General features: G+C 46.7%; 1 protein-coding gene across 14 annotated transcripts in view; it reads left to right on the top strand.

Annotated features, from left to right (window-relative positions):
* Positions 1–1,834: 1,834 nt before the first annotated feature.
* The window catches only part of PTK2 (protein tyrosine kinase 2), a 253,726-nt gene continuing 239,182 nt past the window's right edge, over positions 1,835–16,378 (top strand). For 10 of the 14 annotated variants that reach the window (XM_027077985.1, XM_027077983.1, XM_027077984.1 and 7 more), the window contains exon 1: positions 1,905–2,010. The gene's annotated coding sequence lies outside the window, so the exon portion shown is untranslated. Of the gene's footprint in view, positions 2,011–16,378 lie in introns of all 14 variants that reach the window. The other 4 variants (XM_027077982.1, XM_027077980.1, XM_027077987.1 and 1 more) reach the window with 3 other exon arrangements.

Raw genomic sequence — 16,378 nt, 5'->3', positions numbered from 1 at the left:
ATATGTCGGGTGAAAAAGTAGATTCCATCTCTTGTTGGGAGGAGTGTCAAAGACTTGGTGCCTGTTTTTAGCCTACCACACTAAGCACAGTTCCCTCCCCCAAAGATATCCTTAATATAACCCTTTTTGTTCCTTCACTCCTCTCCCCTGACTCCCATTCCCTCCTTATACTTTCAATAATAATTCCTTACTTCACATCACCCAAAGCTTCATTCACTCACTTAACAAATATTTTATTATGTGCCAGGGACCCCGAAGTGAACAAAGTTCCTGCTCTAGTGAATCTAATGTTCTAGTGGAGGGAGCAGACAATGCAGAAATAAACAAGCACACAGTGTACGGCTATGGTGGACAATGGGTGCTTTGGACAACAACAGAGCAGATGAGGGGGTGGGGAGTGTGTGTGAAAGGGTGGAGGGTAGTTGGTGGTTCCTATTACATACAGAGCCATCAGTTGACATCTAATGAGGTGACATCTGAGCCTGAAGGAAGTGAGGGAGTAAGAAGGTCCAAGCAAAGGGAAAGATTTCCAGGTAGCGCAAACAGCCAGTGCAAAGGCCCTGGGGCTGACATTGAGAGACACAATTCCTTACAGTCTTAAATGTAGTTTAAAAACACCAGCTGTATGTATTTCATGAAAGAATAATGAAAGAAAATACTTAAAAATGGTAAAGCTCTTGCTAAGCGAAAGCACTTTATTTTACCGGATTCTGTTATCATCGATTATAGCTCCTGAGAAGGGAACGGAGGGTCACCTCTCTGAGCTTCAGGGAGTTCACCTTTCAAAAGGAGAACTGTGTGCTTATCCTGCCTCTCGCCTTGTGGTGAGAATCAAAGTGACACCATGAAAAATGAAAGTTGCTCTGCTTCTGGTTTCATTTCCTACCGCAAGGTTGCCCGTGATTTTTTTTTTTTTTTTAAACGCAAAACCCTCAAAGGCTCACTGCTGCCTAAAGAATAAGTGCCAGGCACCTGAGCACGACTTCACAGGGCCCTGGCCGTCTCATTTTTTGCCCAGAACCGCCCCCCCCCCCACCCCACAACCCCATGCTCCAGTCAAAACCGGCTCTCATCTCAGCCCCTCTCTGCCTGGGATCCTCCTCTCCCTTCTCAAGCCTCAGCACCTAGGGGACAGGCGCCTTGGTGGTTAATGGACCCAGATCAGTGCCCCGCTGGCGCTCAGGTAGATAATGTGTCCACCTCTAAGCCGTTATAAAGCTCTTTCCAGACCATCTTCGAAGATCAAATCTTGGTACCGCCCAGCACTAGCTAGCTATGATGCCCCTGAACAAACCCCTGAGCCTGCTTCCCTATCTGCAGAGGGGTCCGGGACACCCTTTTGGTGGGCCTGGAGAGGACACGGGCCGGCGCGGGCACACACCGCGTCCGGACATCCGTGCTTCCGACTCTGGGGCGGGGCTGTAGGGCGGCTGACCGGGGTGGGGGGGGCCTCCAGAGGAGCAGGGTCTGGGGCTCGGGGCAGCAAAGGGGTGCGAGGGCTTCCCCGTAGTCCGTCCAACCCCGCCGGCCCAGAGTGCGGCCGGAGGGACCCCCGGGAAGTCCGCTCGGCGGGGCGCCGCCCCCGCCCCCGGGCAGAGCTTCCCGCGGCCACCACTCGGGGCCGCAGCCACGCCCGCGCGCTGACCCCGTCCACCCGCAGCCCGGGCCTGGCGTTCCGAGTAAGATCCCGGGGGCAGAGCCTGGCGGCGTGGTGAGCATGCGCGGGCCGCGACGCGCGGCGCGCATGCCCAGTGCTCCCGGGAGGCGGAAGCTCGGAACGGGGACGCGGCCGGGCGCGCGCAGCGGAGGGAGGCGCGCGCCTCAGCAGGCCGCCGCGCACGCGCGGCCCGCGCCGACGCAGCACGGCCCCGAGGGCGCGAGCCCGCCGCCGCCGCCGGGCCGGGACTGCTGTGCGCCCGCGGCGTGAGGCGTGGGAGGGAGCGCGGCCCATCATCCGCGGCGCCGCCCGGTCGTCGTCTATCTTCGTCTCCCGGCGCCAGCGCGGTCCGAGTGAGTGCGGAGCCGGGGCCGGGGCGCGGGCAGGCTGGCGGGCCGACTCCCGGAGCTGGTTGTTGGCAGGGCCGCGGCCCGAGGGTGGAGGGCCGAGCGGGGCCGGACCGGCCAGTCCCGGCGGCGGAGACCGGCCCCTCCCGCGCCGGCCGCGGCCCCGGGAGGCCGGGGACGTGGGGAGGCCGGGGGCCCGAGGAGGCCGGGGGCTCGGGGGCTGGGGGCGCTTGGAGGCCGAGGGGTTCGGGGCTAGGAGACTCTGAGGGTCTCGAGGCCGGGGGACGTGGGGAGGCCGGGGGCTCCGGGAAGCAGGGGGCTTTGGGGGATGCGAGGAGGCCGGTGACTCAGGGAGGCTGGGGGCTCGGGGGACGCAGGGAGGCCGGGGAGCTCAGGGAAGATGGGGAGGCAGGGGGATTAGGGGCTCGGAGAGTCCGAAGGTCTGGAGGCCCGGGGCCTCGGGGAGGCCGGCCGGCCTCTGCCGGGGCGGGCCGAGTGCCTCCAAAACAAAAGGGGAGAGAGAGGAAGGAGGGGGAAGAGGGAATCCGCGGGGCCGCCGGGGGATCGGCCGGCCCGCGGGGCAGGGAAGGGTGGGCCTCGAGCCCGCGTGCGGGGCGGCGGGGCGGCTGCGTCCCCCGCGGCCCGCGCTCAAGTTTTGTGCAGCCCGGAGGCTGTCTCGGCGGCAGCCCTGAAGACCTGGCAGGATTCGTTGCGCTTCCTAAGTTTCCTCCTCTTCTCGCCCCAGCCCCCAACTCCGCGGCGCCCGCCGAGCAAGCTGGAAGCACTCTGGGTCCTTTCCTGGCACCCCATTCTTTCTCAAAGGAGTGTGTGTGTGTGTGTGTGTGTGTGTGTGTGTGTGTGTGTAGGGTGTGTGTAGGGTGTGTGTGTGTGTGTGTACGCTGTTACTTGGCTTTCTTTGATTGCCGGATTTTGTAGCTCAATGCATTAAGGGTAAAGGTTTTTGTTTTTGCCATTTCAACAGTGTCTTATTCTTGCTTAGGTAGCCTGCAGCTGGGTTTTTGGCAGTGAGACCAAGAGAATAGTAATATTGTGGTATTCATGGGAACTGGTTGAAATACGGTCAAGTTGAAGGCGATGTAAGAGTTTGGGGGTCTGTATTTAAGACGACCATCATTGGGATTCTTACTTAGGATGTAAACATCTTCGTGGTTGGAAAAACAGGCCATTACTGTTCAAAATGCAATACCAGAGCCTCACCTTTAATACTGTATTTGTAAAACGGGTAATGAAAATAGTCTTTTCATTGAAATGACACAGCCAAGCCCTCAGGTTAGTTGTCCTGTCTTTGACAACCTCTGAAAAGTGGGAGGAAAGTATGTGGATGAAGTGATTTAAGATTCACAGTAAATTAGCATTCAGCGTACTTTGTTGAGGTACAGTGTAGATAATATTTTGGTCCAGTTGTACTATTGAGTTAATGTTTAAAGCCCTGTAGTATTTAAACACATGAAACTTTTAAAGGAAGTTTGTGTTTCAACTTTCAATTCATAAAGATAGTATGTCTTAGTATCTTTATGAGTATATTGTTTTATATTTTTGGCTACTCTTGGAGGGGAAAAACTAGTTGAATTTGCCATTAGTCTCTTCTGGACACTTGTGTACTAACTGCTGCTGAAACAGCAAGATCAAATATTATAGATTCTCCTCTGAAGAATTTCTTTCAGGTCATTATCAAATAATCCAGTTTAATAACGAGCACTGGAAAATATCGTTTAAAATACATGTTCCCATGTAAACGCGGCCCCATAAGACTTCATGAAAGGACTGAATAGAAGGACTATACATCATTCAGAGGTGATGCATTGAGAAGCAAGTGCTTGGCTAAATAAAGACATTGAATCCAAAACTTAGTATTTATGATGTGGGGCAAAGAATGCTGCAACTCCTACAGGAGATCGTCTGAGGCTGTCTGTCAAGGAAAGTGAGTAGTAAGTGTTAGATCAGGAGTGATCAGGAGTGTTAGATCCACTAGTGCAGCGGTTGCTAAGTGTCTGGGGAAAGCGGGAGTTAGGAATGGCAGTAAGGATCATTAAAACATTTTTAGCTAAACTCTTCTCTGTAACACTCCATGCCCTTTGTTGGAAAGTACAGAAATTAATGTTCCAATTCTCAAAGCTGGGTTCTTCAGCTAGACAACTTTTCTTACTAGAAAGTTGGAGAAATTGTCTAAATAACAAAATCGTATCATTAAAGTGTTCCCTTTAAGAAAAAATACTGATGAGCTTCCTAAGAAGAAATTATTGTTATATTTTGTATATACATATATAGTCTACGGTGCTATAAAGTGTTATGTGTAGCAAAAGATAATTTTGAAAATTACTATCTTTGCATGTTATTTTGAGTTATAGTGAGGTGGGATCTTAGTTCATATCTCTAAAGGTTTTATGGAAACCTTGTTTTCCAATATTTTAATGTGTCTTAATTTTGAGAAAAATAATTAAAAATTGTCTTAAGGGTAACAAAAGATGCAATTCAAATTGTTAATACAGTATGTAAATCTTTAATTTTTTTAAATTAAACATTTTCAGTTTAGACATTTTCAGATAGAATAAATCTGGTTTTAAATTTCAGTGGCATTAAAAAAAGTTCTGTTACTTTTGATTACTGTAGCTTTATAGTATAGTCTAAAGTCAGGGAGCCTGATTCCTCCAACTCCCTTTTCTTTCTCAAAATCTCTTTGACTATTCGGGGTCTTTTGTGTTTCCACACGTTTTTAGATTTTTTTTGTTGTTGTTCTAGATCTGCAAAAAATGCCATTGGTAAAAAGTTCTCTTATTTTTATCATATTTGTGAAATGAGTTTTTAAATGAGTTTTTTTGGCTAGTAAATCAGAAAAGTGTAGTTTCTGAAGTACTTTATTTTGCTGTAAAGCTCTAGTTTAAGAACATATTTTCATTAGTTTCCTCTTAGTGAAATCCCTTAAATAATTAGAAAAAATTACTGTGAGGATCTTTGAGAGTTTTCACTGATGTCTGTATTTAAAATGTTAACTTAAAAAATTTGGGCAGAGTAAATGACCTTACTTGAGTCAATAGTAATAAACTCCAAGAAGTTTATGAATGCAAATAAGCATTCAAATGTTAAGTTGCTTATCACCCTTTAGAAGGATCCCTGGAATGGAGAAGGATGGAGAGCAGCTCCAGCTTGCCTTGTGTGCACGTGTGTTTCTCTAGCTCACCCAGATACATTCAAAGTTATGTTTTTTTTCCTTCTTTTCTGTAAAACAGTGTTTAGTAGTGGATTATTTGAGCCCTTTATTGCTTTTTCTCTCTACTGACATTTTGGCAGGGTTCTTTTTCTTCTTCATTTCATGACTACCAAAAGGCAACCCAGTGCAAGAGAAATGAAATTCATATGTACCAGTTTCTGGCATTAGTTTCTAGGAATTGTGCTAAATCTTATCATTCAGAACTGTACAAATGTGTTTCTGATTGTAAATCAGCAGAGGAGCCCCCTCTGTTTCTATCTGTAACAGTTGTATTGTTTTTTACTAGGCTCTGTGATGGAAATGAAATTCAGATACACATACATAGTTAAACTTTCAGTTTAAATGGAATTTTTAGCAAAACTGTTAATTATAGTCTGATTTGCATAAATAGTAAGGAAATGATTTATAGACATAGTAGGAAATAAATGTTTCCCCAAGTGGCACTATTCCCACTCTTTAGCAGTTGGAAGCCTCAGAGAAAAATACTAGTAGCATCACCACAAAGTTTACCTATTTTTAAGGACACAAAGGTGTTTCCTTACAAACTTTGTACTTAATTAAAATAATCCTACCTAAATCTTATTTATGTACATAGCTATTTACTATAAGCTTTTTCACATTTTTCACATCAAGAAGAATGACTGAAGTTACACATTTGAATATTTGCCAGTGGTAGGGGAAGAACTGCATTTGTTAAACACCATGTGCCAGGCCTGAGCTGGGTGCCATAGTGCTTTATCTCCTTTTTTACTCGCTAGAACTACTGAGTTGTACTGCTGTCTGTATCCTCCTTTTGTAGATGAAACCCTGCAAGCATCGAGTTAGAGTAGCTCACCCGGGTCCTCAGCCCACAGTGGTGGACGGCTTGGACAGACCCGAGGGACTCTGCAGTGCCAGCTCCTAATAGCCTGCCTGTGGCCTCCCTGGCTGGAAAAGCAGCAGTCTGTAAAATCTTAATCCAGTCTCTGCAGCAGGAATAAGTAGTGTGCTAGTGTAATGACCATGTCTGGGAAAGTTTAGATAATTGTATTTTCTATTTGAATCTGACGCTTTCAGATCATGAAGTTCTGATCTGGCCAACATAGTATAGGTAAACATTTTAATTAATATACCAAAATTGTTTAATTATTTGAAATTAATTTAGAATTAGGTAAAGTATATAATGCATGATGCAGTGATTGATACTTCTTATTTGTCAAGATGTGCTTTAGTAACTTACACATTTACAGTTTTTTCATTGGTGACTTTTTTGAGGGGTTCATGTTTGAAGACAGTTTTGTGGGAAGCAAGGAGTATGTAAGGGAAAAGCAAATTGCACATTTCTCACACAGGTATGAGCCCCTTGTAGTAATCCTAGTATTTACAACCTCTGATACATTGCTGCTCTATAAATGTTTCTGAAATGAATGTGCTTACTCTCACCAACTTAGAATTTTCCATTCTGCTTTTTTTAAAATATATTTTTAAAATTAATTAATTTTGGCTGCATTGGGTCTTTGTTGCTGCATGTGGGCTTTTCTCTAGTTGCAGTAAGCAGGGCCTGCTCTTCACTGTGGTGCGCGGGCTTATTGCTGTGGCTTCTCTTGTTGCGGAGCACGGGCTCTAGGCACATGGGCTTCAGTGGTTGTGGCACGCAGGTTCAATAGTTGTGGCGCACGGGCTTAGTTGCTCCGCGGCATGTGGGATCTTAACTGGACCAGGGCTCGAACCTGTGTCTCCTGCATTGGCAGATGGATTCTTAACCACTGTGCCACCAGGGAAGCCCCATTCTGCTTTTAAGAGTCGGCATATACTCTGCTCCTTTATTTGGGGCCAGTGAACCAAGACCAAGGCTTAGAAGAACCTAAACGGTCGTGTCTGTGTGCTGTGTGTGCCTAGGATCTCCCTTCTGCCCCCATATTCTGTATTGAAAGTAGTCCAAGGTGCTCGTCATGTCTACTGGTGACCAAAACATGCATTTGTCTTTGCTGGCCTAAAGGAAGAGCTTAAATGATTTTACACATTACATGTTTTTAGTGGCTTGTGTGTCTTCTCGTGAGGATTTAAGCACCATGAGGGCAGAAACTTTGTTTTACACACTTTTCCATCTTCAGTACCTGACACAATATTTATTGAGTAGAATAACCCAGACTTATTAATTATTGGAGAACAGCTATTACATCCGTTAGCTGTCTGCGTTTTGTTTGCCTTGGTAAAGGACCTCGCTTTAAAACCACATAGGACTTGATACCAGGGAAGAATTGGATTATCGTGTTTTCACCTTTGTCTGCTTTATTTTAGATTACCACTGTCATCAGACTCGGGCCAGGGAAGAAATACTGCTCTGCCCCTTGACAGTTTTGTTCTTTTTTTCTAGAAACTGATCCTGTATAATTGATCTGTGTTCTTTAGGACTCATCCTAAGTTCTGCAGACATAGAAAATTGCTCAAGGTGACACAGAATGAGCGGGACTTGTAAAAGCTCCTTCATTACTGGTCCAGAAGCTCTAACGTGTCGTTTACTAATCAGCTGGATTCATTGGCTGCTTTACAAGAGTTTTCCATTATGCCCTGAAACCATTTTCAAAACCCATTTTCGTATGGCTGCAGTGCCAATTACATATACAACATGCCAGCTTTCCCTTGCTGTGACAGGTCACTTACCTTTACTTGGGGGAAAGTCAACATTTGGGTAAAAAAGAGCAGTTTGTTCTTCCTCAGCGAGTTCCCCCTTAGTCTTGCTGTACGGTGTGGGGAAACAGGCACTCTCACAGAGACCAGGAAGCTTCAGGTTGTTGAATTGGTTCTCAAAGTAGCCACAGGTTAGAAGTGCAAATGCTCCTGCCCTGCTTCTGACCTGCTGAATCTGACTCTGGGGGCGGGGCCGGTGGTCAGTTTCAACTTGCTGTCAGGAGCTTTTGATGCACGCTAATGTTCGTGGACCACTGCTTTAAAGTGTTTTAAAAGAAACGCCAGTTGTAGCAGGCAGACATCAGTCATAAATGGCAGAGGTACGTGTATGGTCTTTTTGACCACTTAGATTTGCTAATGAGGTTGCCTTCCTGTCAGGACTCTTAAACATGTTCCTAAGGGTTTTTAGAGTCTTGAGAAGACCTCACAACTCCTTTTGTTGAGTAGGGAGTTTGACTGTTTTCTGCTGAGACCACTTAATTATTTTAATTGAATCTCGGCGTGGATTTTAAATGAACTCTTATGTTGAAGTGGCAGTTTGTGTGGCTCCCGGACTTGTGGCTTTTGGCAGATAACAGGAGAGTGTGTACATGTGAGTGCTTAAGGCACACGTTCCCTGGTGGTTTTGCTTTGGTGCTGAAAAATTGGCTAGCTTTATACTAGAGTCAGGGTGATTGCCAAGTCTTGGGGTGACTAATGAAGCAGCATTGTGTGAATTGATTCTATGCCTAGCATTACATTCATATCTAAGTTTAATGAATTTCGTTTTGCCTTTTGTCCTTTCCTTTCTTTCCTAAGAAGGCGGCTAAGTGAAAGTTAGTGCACCAAATGGGATTGGCGATGTGCCTTGTGCAGAATTAGATGCACCTGTTGGTAAATAGACTTATTATAAGCTGACGGACAAGGATTCTGTATTATCTTTTCCTCATGCTGCCATAGTAGATGGTCAGTCAGTGATTGTTTGATGATTGAAGAAGAGTCTCTCATGCTGAGGTCCTGGAATTACAGAGACTAAAGCAAATGACGCTGTTGTGGGCCTTTTGTGGTAAGGGGTCTTTTTTTTTTTGGCGGTACGTGGGCCTTTCACTGCTGTGGCCTCTCCCGTTGCGGAGCACAGGCTCCGGACGCGCAGGCTCAGCGGCCATGGCTCACGGGCCCAGCCGCTCCGCGGCATGCGGGATCTTCCCGGACCGGGGTACGAACCCGTGTCCCCTGCATCGGCAGGCGGACTCTCAACCACTGCACCACCAGGGAAGTCCAAGGGGTCTTTTAAGTGTGTGAAAGTTGTTACAAAGGTAGAGACGAAGAACTCGTCAAAGGCAGAAGGAATTAGGTGTAATTTGATCTCATTTGGAGCTCTTTGGAACAATTTCTTTCTCCTTAAAGTTGGTCAAGTGAAATTAAAGGTCTCATTAATGTGACTCCCATTAAATGTATAGCTGTCTGACCAGTATTCGTGGGGGATTGGTTCCAGGACCCTCCTTGGATACCAAGTTCCTTGGATGCTCAAGTCCCTTACCTAAAATGACGTAGTATTTACATACATACCTTTAAATGCACACCCTCCTGTATACTTTAAATCGTCTCTAGATTACTTACAATACCTAACACAGTGTAATGCTATGTAAATAATTGCCAGTGTGGCAAGTTCAAGTTTTGCTATTTGGAACTTGCTGGGATTTTCCCCCAATATTTTGAGCCTCGAATGCGGAACCTGAGGATGCAGAGGGCAAGTGCATTTGAGTGTGCCTGGCCCAGAGCAGCTTCTCAGTGGATGTCAGTGGATGGTTCTCCTGGGACCCCGCCCTCCCTAACCATTAGGCTGCATCCCCTGAGCAGCCTTCTCTCTGATTACAGCTTCAGCGCATCCCCGTCTGTCTCTGTTCCCCTGTCAGTCTCCCCTCCCAGCGCCTTGGGGTCATTTCTGTAGTATTATTACCACCTTGTGGTTTTATTTTATTTTTTAAAAATTTTATTTATTTATTTATGGCTGCGTTGGGTCTTCGTTGCCGCGCGCAGGCTTTCTCTGGTTGCGGTGCACGGGCTTCTCGTTGCGGTGGCTTCTCTTGTTGTGGAGCACGGGCTCTAGGCACGCGGGCTTCAGTAGTTGTGGCTCATGGGCTCTAGAGCGCAGGCTCAGTAGTTGAGGCGCACGGACTTAGTTGCTCCGCGGCATGTGGGATCTTCCCGGACCAGGGCTCGAACCTGTGTCCCCTGCATTGGCAGGCGGATTCTTAACCACTGCGCCACCAGGGATGCCCCCCGCCCTGTGGTTTTAAATAGCCTTTTCTTGGTTATAATGAGGTTGCACATCTTTTTATACATTTACTAGCCATTTGTATTCACTGGTTTGTGAAGTGCCCATATTTTTCTATTAGTTTTAAAGAACTTTATTTGTAGACTTCTGCATGTTCAGAACACAGGTCCTTTGTTGCTTATATATTTTGCCACTGCCTCTGCCTACTTTGTCATGCAGTTTCAGTAGCTTGGTGGGTTGGTTTTTTTCTTTTTTGAATGAAGAGAAGTTCTTAAATTTAATGTAGTGCAGTTTATCAGTCTTTTCCTTTATAGTTGGTGCTTTTTGTGTCTTTCCCTACCCTGAGATAATGAACTTAATTCCTGTTATTTTCTAAATGCTTTATGATTTTGCCTTTCCCCTTTATAATTCTCTTGGAATTGGTTTTGGTGTGTAGTGTGAAGGAGGAATCCACTTTCGTTAACATGTGGACATCTTAGTTGTCCCAACACCATTTCTTAAAAAGAATAAATGCTCCTTTCCCCCAGTGCTCTGTGGTGACACTTTTGTTGTAAATGAAAGGTCCATATATATGTGTGTGTCTGGACTCTATTTGATCCCTCTGGTACTAAGCTGCCTACAGTATTGTAGCTTTATAATAAGTCTTATCTCCTCGTGGACCTCTTCCCACTTGATTCTCCTTCAAGTATGCCTTGGCTATCCTCAACCCTTTGCAGATCTGTATATGTTTTAGGATCACTTGGCAACTTCCCAAAAAATTCTTCCGGTTGTTGTTTGGGATGACATTAAATGTATAGATCAACGTGTAGAGAATTGATTCTGGATTTGGGTTATTACGGATAAAGCATATGAATATTTTTGTACGAATCTTTTTGTGGACCCAGGCTTCTATTTTTTCCTGGGGATGGTTGTTTAGGATTGTAATGGCTGGATCATATGGTAGGTGTCTGTATAGCTTTTTTTTTTTTTTTTGCGGTACGTGGGCCTCTCACTGTCGTGGCCTCTCCCGTTGCAGAGCACAGGCTCCGGACGTGCAGGCTCAGCGGCCGTGGCTCACAGGCCCAGCCGCTCCGCGGCATGCGGGATCTTCCCGGACCGGGGCATGAACCCGCGTCCCCTGCATCGGCAGGCGGACTCTCAACCACTGCGCCACCAGGGAAGCCCAGCTTTTTTTTTTTTTTTTAACATCTTTATTGGAGTATAATTGCTTTACAATGTTGTGTTAGTTTCTGCTGTATAACAAAGTGGATCAGTTCTATGCATACATATATCCCCATATCTCCTCCCTCTTGCGTCTCTCTCCACCCCTCCCTAACCTACCCTTCTAGCTGGACACAAAGCACCGAGCTGGTCTCCCCGTGCTATGCAGCTGCTTCCCACTAGCTATCTATTTTACAGTTGGTAGCGTATATATGTCCGTGCCACTCTCTCACTTCGTCCCAGCTTACCCTTACCCCTCCCCCGTCCTCGAGTCCATTCTCTACGTCTGCATCTTTATTCCTGTCCTGCCCCTAGGTTCGTCAGAACCATTTTTTTTTTAAGATTCCATATATATGTGTTAGCATACGGTATTTGTTTTTCTCTTTCTGACTTACTTCACTCTGTATGACAGACTCTAGGTCCATCCACCTCACTACAAATAATTTCATTTCTTTTTATGGCTGAATAATATTCCATTTTATATATGTACCATATCTTTATCCATTCGTCTGTCGATGGACACTTAGATTGCTTCCATGTCCTTTACATGTTGTAAATAGTGCTGCAGTGAACAGTGTGATACATGACTCTTTTTGAATTTGTGTAGCTTTTTTTTTTAATTAATTAATTAATTAATTAATTTATTTTCGGTACGCGGGCCTCTCACTGTTGTGGCCTCTCCTGTTGCGGAGCACAGGCTCCGGACGCGCAGCCTCAGCGGCCATGGCTCACGGGCCCAGCTGCTCCGCGGCACGTGGGATCTTCCTGGACCGGGGCGCGAACCCGTGTCCCCTGCATCAGCAGGCGGACTCTCAACCACTGCGCCACCAGGGAACCCCCAGAATTTGTGTAGCTTTTTAAGAAAGTGCCAAACTGTGTTCTGAAGTGGCTGTACCGTTTGACATTCCTACCAGCAGTGTATGAGAGTTCCAGTTGCTCTGTATCATCAGGGCAACATGATGGTCAGTCTTTTAAGTTTTTGCCATTCTAATAGGTGTATCATGGTATTTCATTGTGGTTTTAACTTACATTTCCCAAATGCCTTAATAACCCTGAGTATCTTTTTATATGTCTACTTGCCATCTGTATATCTTATTTGGTGTTCAGATCTTTTGCCCATGAAAAAACTTTTTCGTACGGGTGGATTCTTTATATATTCTGGATACAGGTCCTTTGTGAGATACTCTCAATGCTTTCCTCCCATGTTGTGGCTTGTTTTGTGCATTCTCTTAACAGTGTCTTGAAGAGCAGAAGTTACAAATTTTGATAATGTCCCATTTATCAATTTGTTCTTTTATGGATTGTGCTTTTTTGGTGTCATATTTAAGAAATAGTTGCCTAACCTAGGTCACAAAGATTTTCTCCTGTTTCCCCCTCCCCTCTCTAGAACATTTATAGCTTTAGGTTTTCCATTTAGGTCTGTGATTGATTTTGAGATAATTTTTGTTTGTGGTGTGGGATATGGGTCCACATTACTGGGAGGACTCTTTTGAGGCCTAAATGAAGGTAGCTCCCTCCAGAGCGCATTTGTTTCTGCTGCAGCCAGTCTGGGACCACCTTAAACCAAGTCCAAGGTTTGAGGTGTTCTGGACCACACAGAGCTGTCATTCTCTTGGTGAGCTGATTCACTGCTGGCTTACTCTCATCCTGAGCTGTGTAGCTTTTGAGGTCCTGCTTAGGGAGGTAGGATTAGACACTTTGCGGGGCCCGGCTTTGACTCCTGTCCCTCTTTCCCTGCACTGTTGTGAAAAGGAAAGTCGAAAATTTCAGAATTGTCAAATGACTTCCGTGCAGAGGTGGTTTCTCTGCTTGTTTCTCTCTGGGTTCCTGAGTTCACTTTAATTTTGTTATTTCCTTCTTGTCCTGTCATTTTCTGGTTGCTTTTAAGATTTTTAAAGTATTCTATCCGTCTTTTTAAGCCTTTTTCAGGGAAGGGTTGGACCAAACAACGTAGCCTGCAGTTAAGGAGCCAAGGAAAGTTCCTTTTCATTTCACTCCAGTGTCTAGAGTCTAAACGTGGACCCGCCGTCGCCTATAGTAGCCGCTAGCCACGCGTTTAAGTTAAAATGGAATCAGATTTAAAGTTCTGTCCAACAGCCAGGCTAGCCCCGTTTCCAGGGCTCAGTACCCACACGTGACTAGCGACTCCCCCTTGGACGGTGCAGATGGGGAGAAGGTTTTCACGGTTGCGGGAAGTCCTGCTGGGCAGCGCTGGCTGGACCGAGAGCCTCTGCGGGGAGAGCTTCTGCGGGGCCTCGTGGCGGCGAGTCTGCCCCGGAGAACCGCTAACGGAGCTGCCCTTGCTGCTTAAGGTTGGCCATTTTCTGGAATCTGCCTGCAGCCAAACATGGCTGAGCCCCTTAAGGCTTCTGGGGAAGGCTCTCCATGAGGTGGGTGTGGGTCGCAGGCTGTGGCTGTCAGGGTACGGATGGGGAGGGCAGACCGCGGGGCGCTCACAGATCTGCTGATGGAACTGGCATTTGGGGAGAACGCTCAGCATGCGCTGAGTCCCTGCCCTGAGCGGGTCGTAGTCCAGCGACCAGGCAGCGGCAGTGCCATGTTTAGCAGGTGCTGGGCAGAGCTGCGGGGGACTGCAGGACACTGCCACCCCATCCCAGGGGTCAACAGAAGGAGCCTGGCGGGGAGGGGGAGGAGGAGGGGAGAGTGTTCTAGGCGGAAGGAAAGCACAGGCAAAGCTACATGTTGGTGGGAACGTGCAGAGATTGGTTTACTGCACCGTACGTTGGATTCTAGCGTCGAGAGAGGTGGCAGAAACCACGGATTTAAGAAAATGTCACAAAAGGATATTCCATCCATTCACTGACTATTCGCTGTGAATTGGTAAGAGGATTATTAGTGCTGGGGCTGTGTCGGAAGCTCTCTTTGTAGCTCACAGAGCATTAGGATAAGAGCACGTGCTGCAGCAGCCCCCGCTGCCCCTTTCTGCTGCAGGGCGCCCCGGATGCTGGGCGCGATTCAAGGAACTCGGGGCATGCGCACTTAGCCGTGTCTGTAGCCTGCTGCTCTGGGAAGAAGGGTTCAGCTGGCTCAGTAAGTGCAGCCTGGCTGCAGGGGCTCTGTCCGAAAGACAGGGTGGTAATTGGGACTGAGGGTGGGGAGGGGAGAGGTTGGGGCCACAGACATGGGCTTGTCATGTCAGTCCTCTTCGTGGCCACCTGTGGAGTCGCCTGCCAGCACTCCTCTGCTTCATTTTGGGATCAGAGAGCAAGCAGAAGAGGTGAAAGCTAATTTAACTGTACCAGGGTATGTTGAACTGATAAACTACCTCAAAATCCAGTGTGTGCGTGCTCTGTATCAGGGCTTCTCAAACTTGAACAGGCACACACATCACCCAGGGATCTCGTTAGGTTTTAGGTTCTAATTCAGTCTGTCTAGGGTGGGGCATCAGATCTTGCATTTCTACCAGGCTCTCAGGTGGTGCCGTGCTGATGGTCCCTGGGCCCCACTTTGAGTAGCAAGGTACTGGTTTGCAAAGTATGGGTCATAAGATGACGTTGCCTTACTTAGTTGGAATGTTGAATAACCACTGGCAGTGCAGTTGTGAAGGGCATGGCCTTGGAGCCAGACTCTGACTCTCTGGTCTTGGGCTAGTTTGTTAACTTCTCTAACTCCATTTCCTTGTCCTTTAAATTGGCCAAATAATAGAACCATAGGCTGATGAGAGAATGAGGTGGTACGCAGCATGTAAGGTTCTGGTGTTCACTAGTGTGTGACCTTTTGAGATATTTCACAAAAGGTAATAACTATTAAAAGTAAACATTTACAGTAAAAGTTTGCCAGTTTTCAAAGTTCTCAGTCCTCCCTGCATCATTGCCCATTTTGTAATATTGCAGCTCAAAGAGAATGGGGGTATTTCTTTCATTTACTGCTGTATACACAGAACGTAGAGGCACAGCTGATACAGCTTGTTTTCCTGTGGGTGAATGTCCTTTGACTTTCTCAGCTCGTTGCTGTCAGCCTCTTCCTTTCTGCTAGGGTCAGAAGGTGCAGTGCTGTGTCTTCACATAGATTTTGTTTTTTAATTTATTTATTTTTGGCTGCGTTGGGTCTTCATTGCTGCGCACGGGCTTTCTCTAGTCGTGGCGAGTGGGGGCTACTCTTTGTTGCGATGCTCAGGCTTCTCATTGCGGTGGCTTCTCTTGTTGCGGAGCACAGGCCCTAGGCGCGCAGGCTTCAGTAGTTGTAGCACGTGGGCTTCAGTAGTTGTAGCACGCGGGCTCAGTAGTTGTGGCTCGCGGGCTCTAGAACGCAGGCTCAGTAGTTGTGGCGCACGGGCTTATTTGCTCCGCAGCATGTGGGATCTTCCCGGACCAGGGCTTGAACCCGTGTCCACTGCATTGGCAGGCAATTCTTAACCACTGTGCCACCAGGGAAGCCCCTCATGTAGATTTTTAAATAAGCATTTTTTAAAGAAGTTGCCAGTAGTAAGGGTGATGGAAAGCCGTTTTATACTAAGGATTCTGAGACATGCATAAATGGGAATTGTGTGAGTTTCTATTACATGAGCATTATACTTAATAATTAAAGTTAAAATATGAATCTTCAATTTTATTTTAAAACTTTGTGGAAATTTTCAGACATATGCAGAAACAGAATGTTGTAATGAACTCTCTGTATTCATCACCACCTTTAATGGGCATCATTAATTAATATTAACTCTAATCAGAGATACTGGCTTATTTTTAAAAGATGTGAAGGCACTTGCATCGGGAACATACATGCTAATGTTGGCCAGATATTGTGGCCCTTGCTAAAATGTGACATAACAATTCATGACACATTTCTTTCAGAAGACTGGAAGGGATCGGGTGTAACTGTACTGCTTTTTTAAGTCAGTGATGCACAGAAACATCTAATAGTCCTAATGAGCTGGGTGTTAAGCAAGGCTGTGGTTCTCTCCACAGCCTTGGAAACTGGAGTGGAAAAGTCCTCCCTCCCTCCTCCCTCCTCCCTCCTCCCTCCTCCCTCCTCCCTCCTCCCTCCTCCCTCCTCCCTCC

Source organism: Aethalodelphis obliquidens, unplaced genomic scaffold, assembly GCF_003676395.1.
Source record: "Aethalodelphis obliquidens isolate GAN/ISIS:26980383/991018 unplaced genomic scaffold, ASM367639v1 scaffold41, whole genome shotgun sequence".
Lineage (NCBI taxonomy): Eukaryota > Metazoa > Chordata > Mammalia > Artiodactyla > Delphinidae > Aethalodelphis > Aethalodelphis obliquidens.
Note: the sequence above shows the minus strand (reverse complement) of the source record. Positions and strands in the feature narration are given on the sequence as shown.